Raw genomic sequence first — 11936 nt, forward strand, 5'->3', positions numbered from 1 at the left:
CTTTTCCTTTTCCTTGCTCTTTCGCCCATTGTCCCTCCCTTTAGCTGTGCAGACTATGGTCAAATGATGGTTCGTTTCTCTTTTTTTCTCCTTGAGACTCCGACAACTCAAAGCACAAACCTCAGGTGACTTTCTTCATCTTTCCTTCCTGCAGTGTTGCCTTTATAAACCAGGTCTAAGTGCCTCCCCGAAGCGATGTTTTCTCCTTGGAGATAATATTAACCCCGAACAGCCCTTAAAAAGAAGTTAGACATCATCTGATATTTGTCTTTCTCTGTCTACTTCACTTAATATCATCATCTCTAGGTCCATCTATGTTGCTGCAAATGGCATTATTTCATTCTTTTTTTATGGCTGAGTAATACGATGTGCCTTACATGTAGAATCTTAAAAAAATGTATAGACAGGTTTTATTTACAAACCAGCAATAGATTCATGGACATAGAAAACAAACTGGGGTTACCAGGCGGAAAGGGGAGGGGAGGGATAGATTAGGAGTCTGAGATGAATAGGTGCACAGTATTATATATAAAATAGATAAAGAACAAGGACCTACTGTATAGCACAGGGGAACCATATTCAATTTCTAGTAATGAGCTGTAATGGAAAAGAATCTGAAAAATGCATATGTGTGTGTGTGTTTGTATGTATATAAATCTCTGCTGTACATCTGAAGCTAACGTTGAAATCAACCATGCTTCAATAAAAAATAAGAATTTTTTAAAAAAGGAGTTGGACAGAAGAAGGTAACACCTTCAAATGAGACTCTTGCATTCCCGTTACTCCAAATAAGAAACTGGTCACATTTTTAAAATGTGGGTATAAAATCGGAAACAATATATTCACTAGTATTGGTCCTGATAAGCCTTGTCAAAGGCAGTATTCCCAGCTAATGTCTGGAGAAGCTGGTGGGTAGGATGAGAGCTGGAATCTGTCTAGAAAATCAAAATAAGTTGCAATTATGAAAAGTACATCCTGTTTTTGTTTTTTTAAAAATCTGGAGTCTGACAGCCTCATGATTGGTTTTTGGTTTGTTTACTCTTATTATGAAAATTTTCAAACGCGCACAAGTCTGGAGAGCATGAGGGAACCCCTCAGGTACTCGTCACCCGCTTCAACATCATCTGTTTCATCTCCTCTCCTGCGCCTGCACCACCACCACCCCGTTTTTTTGCCTGCAATGTATTTTAAGACAAATTCCAAACACCGTACCATTTCCTGTTCCCCAAAGGCCTAGGTTTAACACATCACAGAAAAAGAAGAAGAAAGAGAAGACATTTCCTTGCACATCCGCAAAGCCATCATCACACCTAACAGAATTACCAGTTCTAATAACCAATCTGCACTGGCTCCCAGAGGTGACACTTAGCCCAAGGCCCCATTGTTACTGAGTGATGAGTGAAAACCCAGGTCGCGCAGCCTGCAAAGCCCACACTCTTAACCAAGGCACCCAGAGAGGCGACAAGGATGCTGGGCAGACCAAGTGAAAATGCCTGGGAAACCCTGGCTTCTCTAGAAGTCTAGATGAATTAGAACTTGAACGCTTTCCTTCCTCCATTCTAATTCCCTTCTGAAATTGTTCCCAGGCCTTTAGGAAAGAAATGTACCTAAGTTCGTACAGCCTGCTGTGCTAAATCTTGGGGATGCTGAAGGGATTCGGTGGCAAAGGAGAATGAGGGTCCCTGATGCCTGCTCTCCTCCTGAGAGACAGCAGGGAGGCAGCCAAGACTCCACAGAGCGGGCTGCCACTTGGAGCCACAGGCTGTGGCAGTGGTGCCCTCCACCAAAGGTAGAAGCATTAGGAGTGACCTCAGATGTTAGCAGAGCAGCCTGGAGAAGACAAAGGGAAGATGGAGAGTAAGCCTGCCCCTGCCCGGAGGACACTGCTCCTCTCAGAGCTGATATTCAGTTGCTACACACCGTTTCACTCATGCAAAATTTGGTGCACAGCCTCTGTCCAGGCCCTGCTTCATGCCCCTCTGCTGCCCTGACCCCTTCCCAAAATTCCTACGGTGATCCTGGGAGCCTGCCAGTAGAGGGTTAATGTCTGGCTCAGCAGGGGTCCTCTGGCCAGCTTCCGACTGGTTAATTGTGCCATTAAATATTTGTCTCTTGTTAAATATTTGAATATCATCTTTAGTAATGGTACCTATTTCATACGAAATAGGGCTGAAAGATTAAATTTAAAAAGTAGATATATACAGCAGTTAGAAGATGAAAAGGAATATATATGTATAACTGAATCACCATGCTGTACACTGGAAATTAACACAACCTTGTAAACCGACTATACTTCAATAGGAAAAAAAGCAAATGTGAATATTAAATCAATCATCAAACACATACACACACAAAGTAGATATTAAGTTCCTGATCAGTGCAAGACGTAATAAGCAGTCAGTACATCCTAATTTCCTTCCCTCATTCTCTGATCTGTCCTTTCCTTAAGCGTGAGTCTTCAATTTGACACATTTTTCTATCTTCAAGTCTCTCTAATATTCCCAAATCTCACGCTTCTGCCCTTTGTCTCATAAAGCTTGTGCCTCCTACTCCATTTCTGAGTAAATGCTCCCCCCCTTGACTCTGAATCTCTGGAAATTTCTCAGTTCCCTATTTCCAGTGGCGTCGTGACACGTCCCCATTTTTCCTTCCCACTCTTCCCTATTTATAGTTGTCACATTTTTTGGCAGGCTCACCACAGAACACTCAAAAATCACAAAGAGAAATATTGTGCTCCGATTCTTGTCTGTAGACATGCAACTGAATTTTGTCCACTGAAGACAACTGACCCCCCTCCTTCCTTTGGAAGGATCCAGTTTTGCATCTATTTGCATCTATAGAAGAAAACTCATTTCAGCATCACTGTTTATCTATCTGCTTTTTGGATTCTTCCTTGAAGTGGTGGTGATATCTTACTGATTTCCTTGTTTATTCCTGAATTAAGTAAAACCTTTACAAGCGTTTTTTTTCCTATTTGTACAAAAGTCATAATACTACCTTTTAAAAAAATTATCCCCTGGCAGCGTTTCAAATAGTAAACCGTGTTAGGATTCTAGTAAATGAAAGTGCAGAGGAATCAAATCAGGGTAAATTTCAAAATTAACTTCTGTGTGGCCAGCACTTTGCCAGAGACAGGGAATGAATGAGGCTCACCACCTGGCACCTGGCACCTGGCACCTGGCCCTGGAGAGCTGTGACCCACTCAGTCATTGTCAAGCATGACAGATGATGTGACTTTCCCATCAGTGCTCGTCCTCAGGGCTCGGTTAACCTTTCTCTCCTGTGCTACCCTCTCCTGGAGGGATCTCAACTATGCCCTTGGTTTCAGCTCCCATTGCCTCTTCATTTCCCCACCACGTCCATGTCACCCACCCTGACGTATCCTCTTGCACTTGGATGTCCCACTGGTGCCTCAAACTCAGCATGTTCAAAACTTCATTCATCATCTTGTCTGAAAGACCTGCTCAGCCTCCTTCCTTTTGTTTCTTGACAAATGGCCCCACCAAAGGTCAGCTGCCTATTCCAGACACCCGGGAATCAATCACACACCTGAGCCTGCCTGCTGGACCACAACCTCAAACGGGGCTGTCTCCCCAGTGTGTTTGCTCTCCCTCTAATGGAAATGAGCATTTCCCACCTTCACGACTTGCCTCCACACTCCCCGGCCCTACCTCTTCCAAGCAACATCCCCTCACTCTCAGCTCACGCCCAGTGTCACCCTTGGAGAAAAATAAAAGCAAATTACGCAGGACTTCCCTTATCCCCCCACCATCAGGTAATCTGTACCTGCATCTGTGTCCATTTTTATTTGTTTTTTGTTAACATTTACTCAACATGTATTAATTAAGTACCTACTATGCGCCAGACACTGCCCTGGGTGTTGGTAACTCAGTGGTTTATAGTACAGAAAAGTCCATCATCATGGGATCTACATTGTAACTGGAGAAATGTACAGTGAACAACAACAAAAAAGAGAACATTTGCTAAAAATAAAGCAAGATGACAGAGAAGGGCAGTAAGAGCTGATTACAGGGGAGTGTGTGTCCCAGCTGTCACCCAGGCCCCTCCTTGTGTTTGGGATTCATTCCTTCCAGCCCTTTCAAGGCTTCCGTTTCCAGAGTTAACATCAATGTCTCCTTTCTAATGGACTATTCCCATCAGCATACAAACAAGCTTCCATCTTTAAAAACAAACAAAAAAAGTTACTTTGGCCCCTACATCTTCCTATTGCAACCTCTGCATTTCTTTCCCCACCTTGTTCACAGTATAACTTCTAAAATGTTCGTCTCTACCTGCGGTTGCCCAGCTGGTGTGTACCATCCCCTTGGAAACTCTCTGAAGAATCCTTGCGCACGGACCATCCTAAGGGAGTCCGTCTCCAGATCCCCGACTCTGTGCCTGTCCTTCACTGAAGCTGACATGCCCAAGGATGAGCCTGGCATCACAGTCCTCCTCCCTTCACTTCCTCACAGAGCAGCAAACTCCCGTCCTTCCAGATCTTCTTCCAGTGTGCGCCTTGGGGTGACACCAAAGGCGAAACCTTGGTTCCACGCCAGGGAACCTTCAGTGGTGCGTCGTGGTGCCGTCTGCCTTGACGGCTTCCTCTCCTTGTTAAAGCTGAAGCTTAGCATTAGAGAAAGGGTGTTTGTTAAGTCACACTGAGTCAAAAAAAAAAAAAAGAAAAAGAAAAAGAAAGAAAAGGATATTTGTGAGGGGATGGTAGAGCATGTTTGAGGTCCTGGTTTCAAGTCCCAGGACCTCTATTAAAAGAAATAATAAAATAAATAAACCTAATTACCACTACCACCCGCCGCCGAAAAAAAAGAGAGAAAGGGTGTTTGGGCTGATGCTGAAATGCTCTGAAATCAGAAAAGCAAAATCAGTTTGGGTCTGTGACACTGACTCTTCTAAATTCAACTATATTGTTTGGAGGGGCTACCAGATATTTCCAGATACAATAGGAACAAACACAAATCAGCATTTTAATTGATTTCTTTCAGATTCAGTGTGCTTTAGTAAATAATATAATAGGAAACGAGACTGTCAGTATTTTTTAGAACATCAAATAGTCACAGGAAAATTTTATTCCATTAAGTCAATCCTTTTCTATTTCATTTTCCAAAAATATTTAATATTTCAAACTCTAGTTAATAAAAATGTATATAAACTTGTGATGAAAAGTGTAGGATGAATAATCTCAGGTATCAACCTAAAAATGCGTCGGATGGTACACAGATGCTGTTAGGGGTACGTGAACAAAAGGCGTCAACTACTAGCAAACACTGACAGGTGCTCAGGGACCCCAGGTCCTCACAATCCCTTCTCTCCTTAGCACACTCCTGTCACATGCTTTCTTTGCCTACCATTCTGGACCTATGTTCTCAGCCTCCTTTTCTAGCTGGTCTCTACATTCTTAAATACCCTAGAGCTTCGTCCTGGCTCTTCTCTTGGGGCCATGTTCTCTCCAGATCAGGGATTCACAACCCCGGTGTTAGAGCAGGCAGATAGCTAGATATGAGCCAGGAAAAGGGGACACGGGCCAAATGTTAAGAATTGGGCAAAAAACAGGGGCGTGGGGTCAAATGCAGGAAACCATACATCACGTAAGCACCAGTGGTCCCTGGGCAGAGAAAGAAAGCAGGCAACTCTGGGCTGATAAATGGTCATATATTTTGGGGTGACAAGTGCCCTGGAGGTGGACAAAGACAGATGGGAAAAGGCAGGAATCTCCAGTGTCCAAATGTAACCTTTTGCTCATGATGCCCTCATTACAATAAAATTAGCCTTGCAGATTAGAAGTACCCATCATGCCTTGATGCCAAGATGCTTCCAATCCAGATTAAGTAAGGACAAAAATCCTTCCTCTAGGGAAGGTAGAGTTGGGATGGAAATCGGGGAACACGACCCCAAACCCTTCCCTCCCCAATGAATATTCTGCCCTTCCATTTTTACACCCTATGTAACCAACTTGCCAAAGAAACTCAGGGCAGCCGCTCACCTGGCCCTGCCCGCTCTCCCCTCTAGCGTGTACCGTCCACCCCTTAATAAATCCTCGCTTTGCTGTCTTAGCCTCCGCGTCCTGACTCTGAATTCTTTCTGTGATCGGACGAGAACTAGTCACCAGGAACCTGGGCACTGTTGATGCTGAGGCTGGACATTCCCGGTTGCAGGGCACCCTGTGCCCGGTAAGATGCTTGTCAGCATCCCTGGTCTGCACTCGCTAGATGCCAGGAGCATCTTTTCCTCCAGTTGTGACAACCAAAAGTGTCTCTGGATGGTGTCCAATGTGCCCTGGAAATGACCCCCACCCACTCAGTTTAAGACCCACCACTCTAGAGGATTCCATCCAGTGTCACTGATTTAAGTACATTCTAAAAAATGAAGGCTCTGAAGCTCATACCTCCAATCCTAACCTTTCTTGGACCTGAGACTCATATTTCCAACTGCCCACAGCATTACTCCTTATGACTATGTAACAGGTGTTTTATTATCTTCTAACCTGCTCCCTCTTCAACGGGTGCCTCTCCCAGCCTCCGCCATCTTCGTGAATGGCATCCCCACCTGCCTAGCAGCCAAAGCCTCCGCTCCAGGATGAGTTCTGCCTTTCCCTTACCCCCATATCCAATCCACCAGCAAATCCCACTGATGTTACCACTGAACAGAACTCAGACTTGGTCTCTGCTCCTCATAGCCATTGCTCCCATTTGAATCCAAATTCTGAATTTTTTTTCCAACTCAGATACTGCAAACAGGCTTTGGACCTGCTGCTACACTTACACAGATGTTTCACAAGGTTTCTAAGAACCACCACGTGGCCAAATCCGGTGATTAATTCTCAGATCTCAAAGGACTCAGCCTGTCCATCCTAAATGACACAGCCGTCCCTTTATTTTCCTTTAGGTATTATATTTTATTCACCCAGCTTCTGACTCACCTTTTGTTCCACCCTTGTCATTGGTCATGTCTTTCAGTCTTCTTTGCTGGTCAACCTGGAACTTCCTGACCTTTGAAGACTGGTGTGCCCAGAACTCTGGTCTGCAGGTTTAGTTTTCCGTTGTGCTAAAGAACAAAATTCAACGGAGTCAATTTTAGAGATTGTATCAGCTTTATTCAACAATTCATAAGCTGGACAGCATCCAACCACATAGACAGGAAGACACCCCGAGGAGCTGTACAAAGTGAGCCTCCTATAGGCAGAAGGGAGCAGAACAAGGAAGTTACACGAGGCAAAAGTGCTGATTGGGTACCACAAGGTTATTTTGCTTTAGAGGATGGCAGGTCACCTAACTAGCACTGATCAAGGGGGTCCTGTCTGACTGGTTAAAGATTCCATTTCTGGAAGAGGAGAAATTATAATGAAGACTCGAGTTGGTGACATGGGGCTTAGCATAAGCAACTCCATTTTGGCCGCATTGTCCTGTTTTTAACAGTTACTTCATAGCAAATAGCAAGCTTAGCAGCTTTAAACAGCAGACATTTATTATCTCATAATTTCTGTATGCCAGGAGTCAAGGCTTAACTGGGTCCTCAGCTCAGGGTCTTACTCAAGACAGAAATGCAGGTGTCTACTGGACTGTGTTCTCATTCGAAAGCTCAACTGGGGAAGAGTCTGCTTCCAAACTTGCTCAGGTTGTTGGCAGAAATCATGTCCTTGGACCTGTGTGCCATGGGGGGAAGCTTCCTTCCGGTTGTTACCTGGAGACCACGTCAGCTCCCCGAGGTTGCCCACAGTTCCCGGCCACACGACTCTCTCCGTGGGTGCTTTGAAACATGACTCTTTGCTTCTTCCAGTCTGGCAAGAGGGCCTCTCACTTCAGTCAGCAAAAACAGTCTATGGAATGCAATGTGATGCACTGTAATCTCAGAAGTGACAGCCCCTGACCCTGCCCAGTTCTACTGGTTAGGAGCAAGTCCTAGGTCCTGTCCACACTCAGAGGACATAACACAAGGGGACAGATATCACAGGGCTGTCTTAAAATTCTGCCTACCACACCTTCTCTGGTGTCTAAGTGTACTAATTTGCTTATTGTCTGGTTCCCCTACTAAAATGGGAGCTTCATGGCGGGGCAGCAAGTTTCTCTTTTTCTTCTTTAACAACTCCATCTCCAGGCTCTAGAAGAGCACCTGGTGCAGACTAGCCACTCCATAAATACTGAAGAATAGCTTGTTTCTATTTCTGCCTTCCTTCCTTTCATTCTCTCCTCAGCAGCCACAGTGATCTTTGGAAAATGTGAAACGAACCTCATCGCCACCTTCCATTCACCTGGGGTGAAACCTTCCAGAACTTTTCTTTCCCTTTTTATTCCCTCCCCAAGGGACACAGGAGGGAGCTTCCCAGCCAGGCTGTGCCGGGTGAAGACTCCCAGGGCAGCCTTGATGTGATCGGAGCAACAGAAAGACCTGGCCCCTCTTGTCTGGACTCTGCTTCCATGCGGGGCATTTTATTTGAAGCCCTGGCTGCGAGAATGTATTAAAAATAAAGGCTTTCATCTTCTGGCAGAAGATGTGGTGATGTTGAGCACACCCATCTCTTCGGGGCAGCCCTGGAACTTTCTGGTTCCCCTGCAGGCCCTCCGAGCCCTCCCTCCTGGTCACATTGACTGGCAGCACTTTTTTTCCCCCCTTTTCAGTTTTTTTAGAATTATTACAATTTGACTGCACATGTACATTATATTGCATGTAAATACATATATACAGTATACTGCACTTTTTTTTAGTTTACATATGTGTACTGATCGTTGTTTCTAAGAACAGATTAGAGCTTTAGCTTTTTAAACTTACATAGTCATCAAAGGAATAAAGCCAACCGCAAAATAAGAATCAACAGAATGCAGTAACCCAATCATAAAGGACGGTCAGATGCGCTCACACATATTCAAGAAATCCATCATCTAAGTTATCGATAATAAGTTGTTTGTTTGTACCCTTGTTTTCCTAATGTTATTTTTTTTTTTAGATTCCACATATAAGCGATATCACATGGCATTTTTCTTTCTCTTTCCAGCCCACTTCACTTAGAATGACAATCTCCAGGTCCATCCATGTTGCTGCAAATGGCATTATTTCATTCTTTTTTATGGCTGAGTAGTATTCCATTGTATATATGTACCACATCTTCTTTATCTAGTCATCTGTTGATGAACATTTTGGACATTTGGGTTGTTTCCATGTCTCAGCTGTTGTAAATAGCAGCATTCATTTACACTATGTGTCTCCCCTCCCTCCCCTCAGGTATCTGAGTTGTGATCCTAAAGTGATGACAACACCCATGAGGGACCCTATTCAGACCGCTTCCCTGAGCTCCAGACCCCTGTATCCAACTGCTGCTCCCTTGCAGGTCTGTGTGGCTATCACACAGGTGACGGATTCAAACTTCTACCACATTTGTTGTCTGCTCCAGTCTGTCCCATGTCCTGTGTCCCAAATTCAGTGAAAGGCACCACCAGCCCAGGTGGCCCAAGTCATTTCCCCATTTTCCATCTATCCCGTCAAATCCATCGTCAAGTTCTGTGTTTCTCTCTACCACCCACCTGTCCTGTCTGTCTACCTGCCACCTCCATGTCCCCGCCCCAGGGCAGTTCAAACAGAAGCACGCTTGGGTCACTGCGGCAGCTTCCCAACTGCTCTGACTGCCTGTTTCCAGTTCTGCCTCCACGTGACCAAGTTCACACCCTGCATCCACAACACACCAGTCTGGTCACATCACGTTTCTGCTTAAGATCCTGCAGCATCTCCCACGTATCCTTTGGATCGAGTCCAAACTCCTCCTACACTGAGCACTTACTGTATGTCACACACCATCACTGAGCTGGGGAAAGTGGAGGTCAATGTATCATTTATTTTAAACACTGAAGACTCAAGATAATAAAAAACATAAAGAGTAATCCCAGGTATATAAACATAAAATTAAATGGAATGATTCAGGAACTGACTGGGCACTTGAGGGGAAGCAGATGTAAAGGGCAGGTATGGGGGGCATTTGTGGGTGTTCTGGAAGGAATTTCCGCCTCCATGCAAAGGCTCTGGTTCTGTATATTACTGCGCCTCCCTGACTTCCAAAAAGCAGGGCCTGGGAGTGAGCCAGGTCAGTAACAGGGGCACATAAAGTGATGCCAGGCTCTGTCCAGGATTCCGGATGCAGGTCAGAGTGTAGACGTTGCCCACGTGACATGGAGCTGGAAGAGGTGGGAGTTAGTTTTAGGAATTTGGAGATGCTGGCAAGCTTTGGCTTTCAAAGATGGGAACATCCATTTACATTTTAATTCATTAAAAAGAAACATATTCGATTTCTTGTAATAACAAAATGGAAAAGAATCTGAAAAGAAACAAAAGTATATGTATATATATGTATAAGTGAATTGCTTTGCTGTACACTGAAACTAATATTGTAAATCAAATACACTTCAATTTAAAAAAATCAGCAAGTATCCCCCGTGATTTGATTTTCTTGTAGAACCTGGGCCCCCACGTCACCTTCTCAGGTGAATGAGCCCACCTCCTCCCCGCCGAGATCACTGGGGTTTGCTGGGAGCACGCGGGGAAAGCTGTGGAACCAGAACAGGGTCTCCCAAACGACGGGGAAGAAAAACCCTGCTTGTTCTAAGACTGACTTTGAGTAACGGGGATTGTCTTTTTCATAAACAACATCAATATATTCTCAGTCTGGCCTGAAATTACATTCCATGTGGACTTCAATCCCTACAGCCGAGCCATAAGTCCCCGGAAGGCGAGCAGGTACCACTGAAATCAAAGAAGTCATTGCGCATCTGAGTCTCAAAGTTGGGTTTTTAAAAAATCCACAGCTAGAAAAAATTTCTTCCTTTTAACTTCTAAGAGCCAGGCTTGGCGGACACTGTGGTAGCGCTTTTTTTCCTAGTGTGCAAGAATGCTCTTTCCACCATTAAAGTTGAACCAAGAGGCTTAGTGCTTGGATGGAGGAGGAGATGGGAGCTGAGGGCTGGCTCCACGCAGCCTGTATGTGGGATGCAGAAGATGCCGGGGTCCCCCACTCCTGGTGGGGAGCAGAAGGGAGACCAAGAGGAATGGGCTGGGATGAGAAGGTCACAGCGCCCTGGGACTTCATGACAGAAGGCAGACTCAGGCAGTGGGAGCTCAAGACACACACCCAGGTCAGTCCCCAAGCCAGTGTTCCCCAGCAAAGACCAGCAATTCCCAGGATGCAACATGAATCCAAGAGCCTTTGATTCTACCACCCTCAAGTTCCAACCCACCCTACCCTCAGACCCAACGTGGGGAGGAAGTGGCTGGGGGTGAAGGGAAAGAGGGAGCCTTTACCCAAAAAACACTGCGCCATGCAAACGAGTGTTTACCCCGCCTGGTGAGGGAGCTGCATTTTGGATTGTTTGAAGGAATTTGTAAAGGATTTCTTTCTTTCTCCCTTTCTTTCTCCCTTTCTTTCTTTGTTTTCTTTCTCTCTTTCTTTCTTTCTTTCTTTCTTTCTTTCTTTCTTTCTTTCTTTCTTTCTTTCTTTCTTTCTTTCTTTCTTTCTTTCTTTCTTTCTTTCTTTCTTTCTTTCTTTCTTTCAATTTTAGGTTGGAAGCAGCTAGAGCATGTTTAAAGACAAAGGGTTAGGGGCTGGCGGAGGGGGTGACCTTGCAGCACAGGAAAGGGGGACTTGCTGACGGGTAAGATCACGAGGAGACAGTAAGGGGTGGTTCTAGTTACCTGGTGCTGTGTAACAGGGGGCCCCAGATTTAATGGCTTAAAATACAAGTGTGTTTTTTTTTTTTTCTTGTGAATCTGCAGCCCGCGCTCAGTTCGCTGGGGGCAGTCTGTCTCTCCATCAGCGTGAGCTGGGGCCGGGCCAACCGCTGCCTGTCTCGCTCACGTGTCTGGTGTCCACACTGTCGCCGGGCCCCCACGCAGGACTGGGCTGCAGACCCTCCAAAGGGCCATCACCGCCCCTCCCCCGCTCG

Source organism: Camelus ferus, chromosome 11, assembly GCF_009834535.1.
Source record: "Camelus ferus isolate YT-003-E chromosome 11, BCGSAC_Cfer_1.0, whole genome shotgun sequence".
NCBI lineage: Eukaryota > Metazoa > Chordata > Mammalia > Artiodactyla > Camelidae > Camelus > Camelus ferus.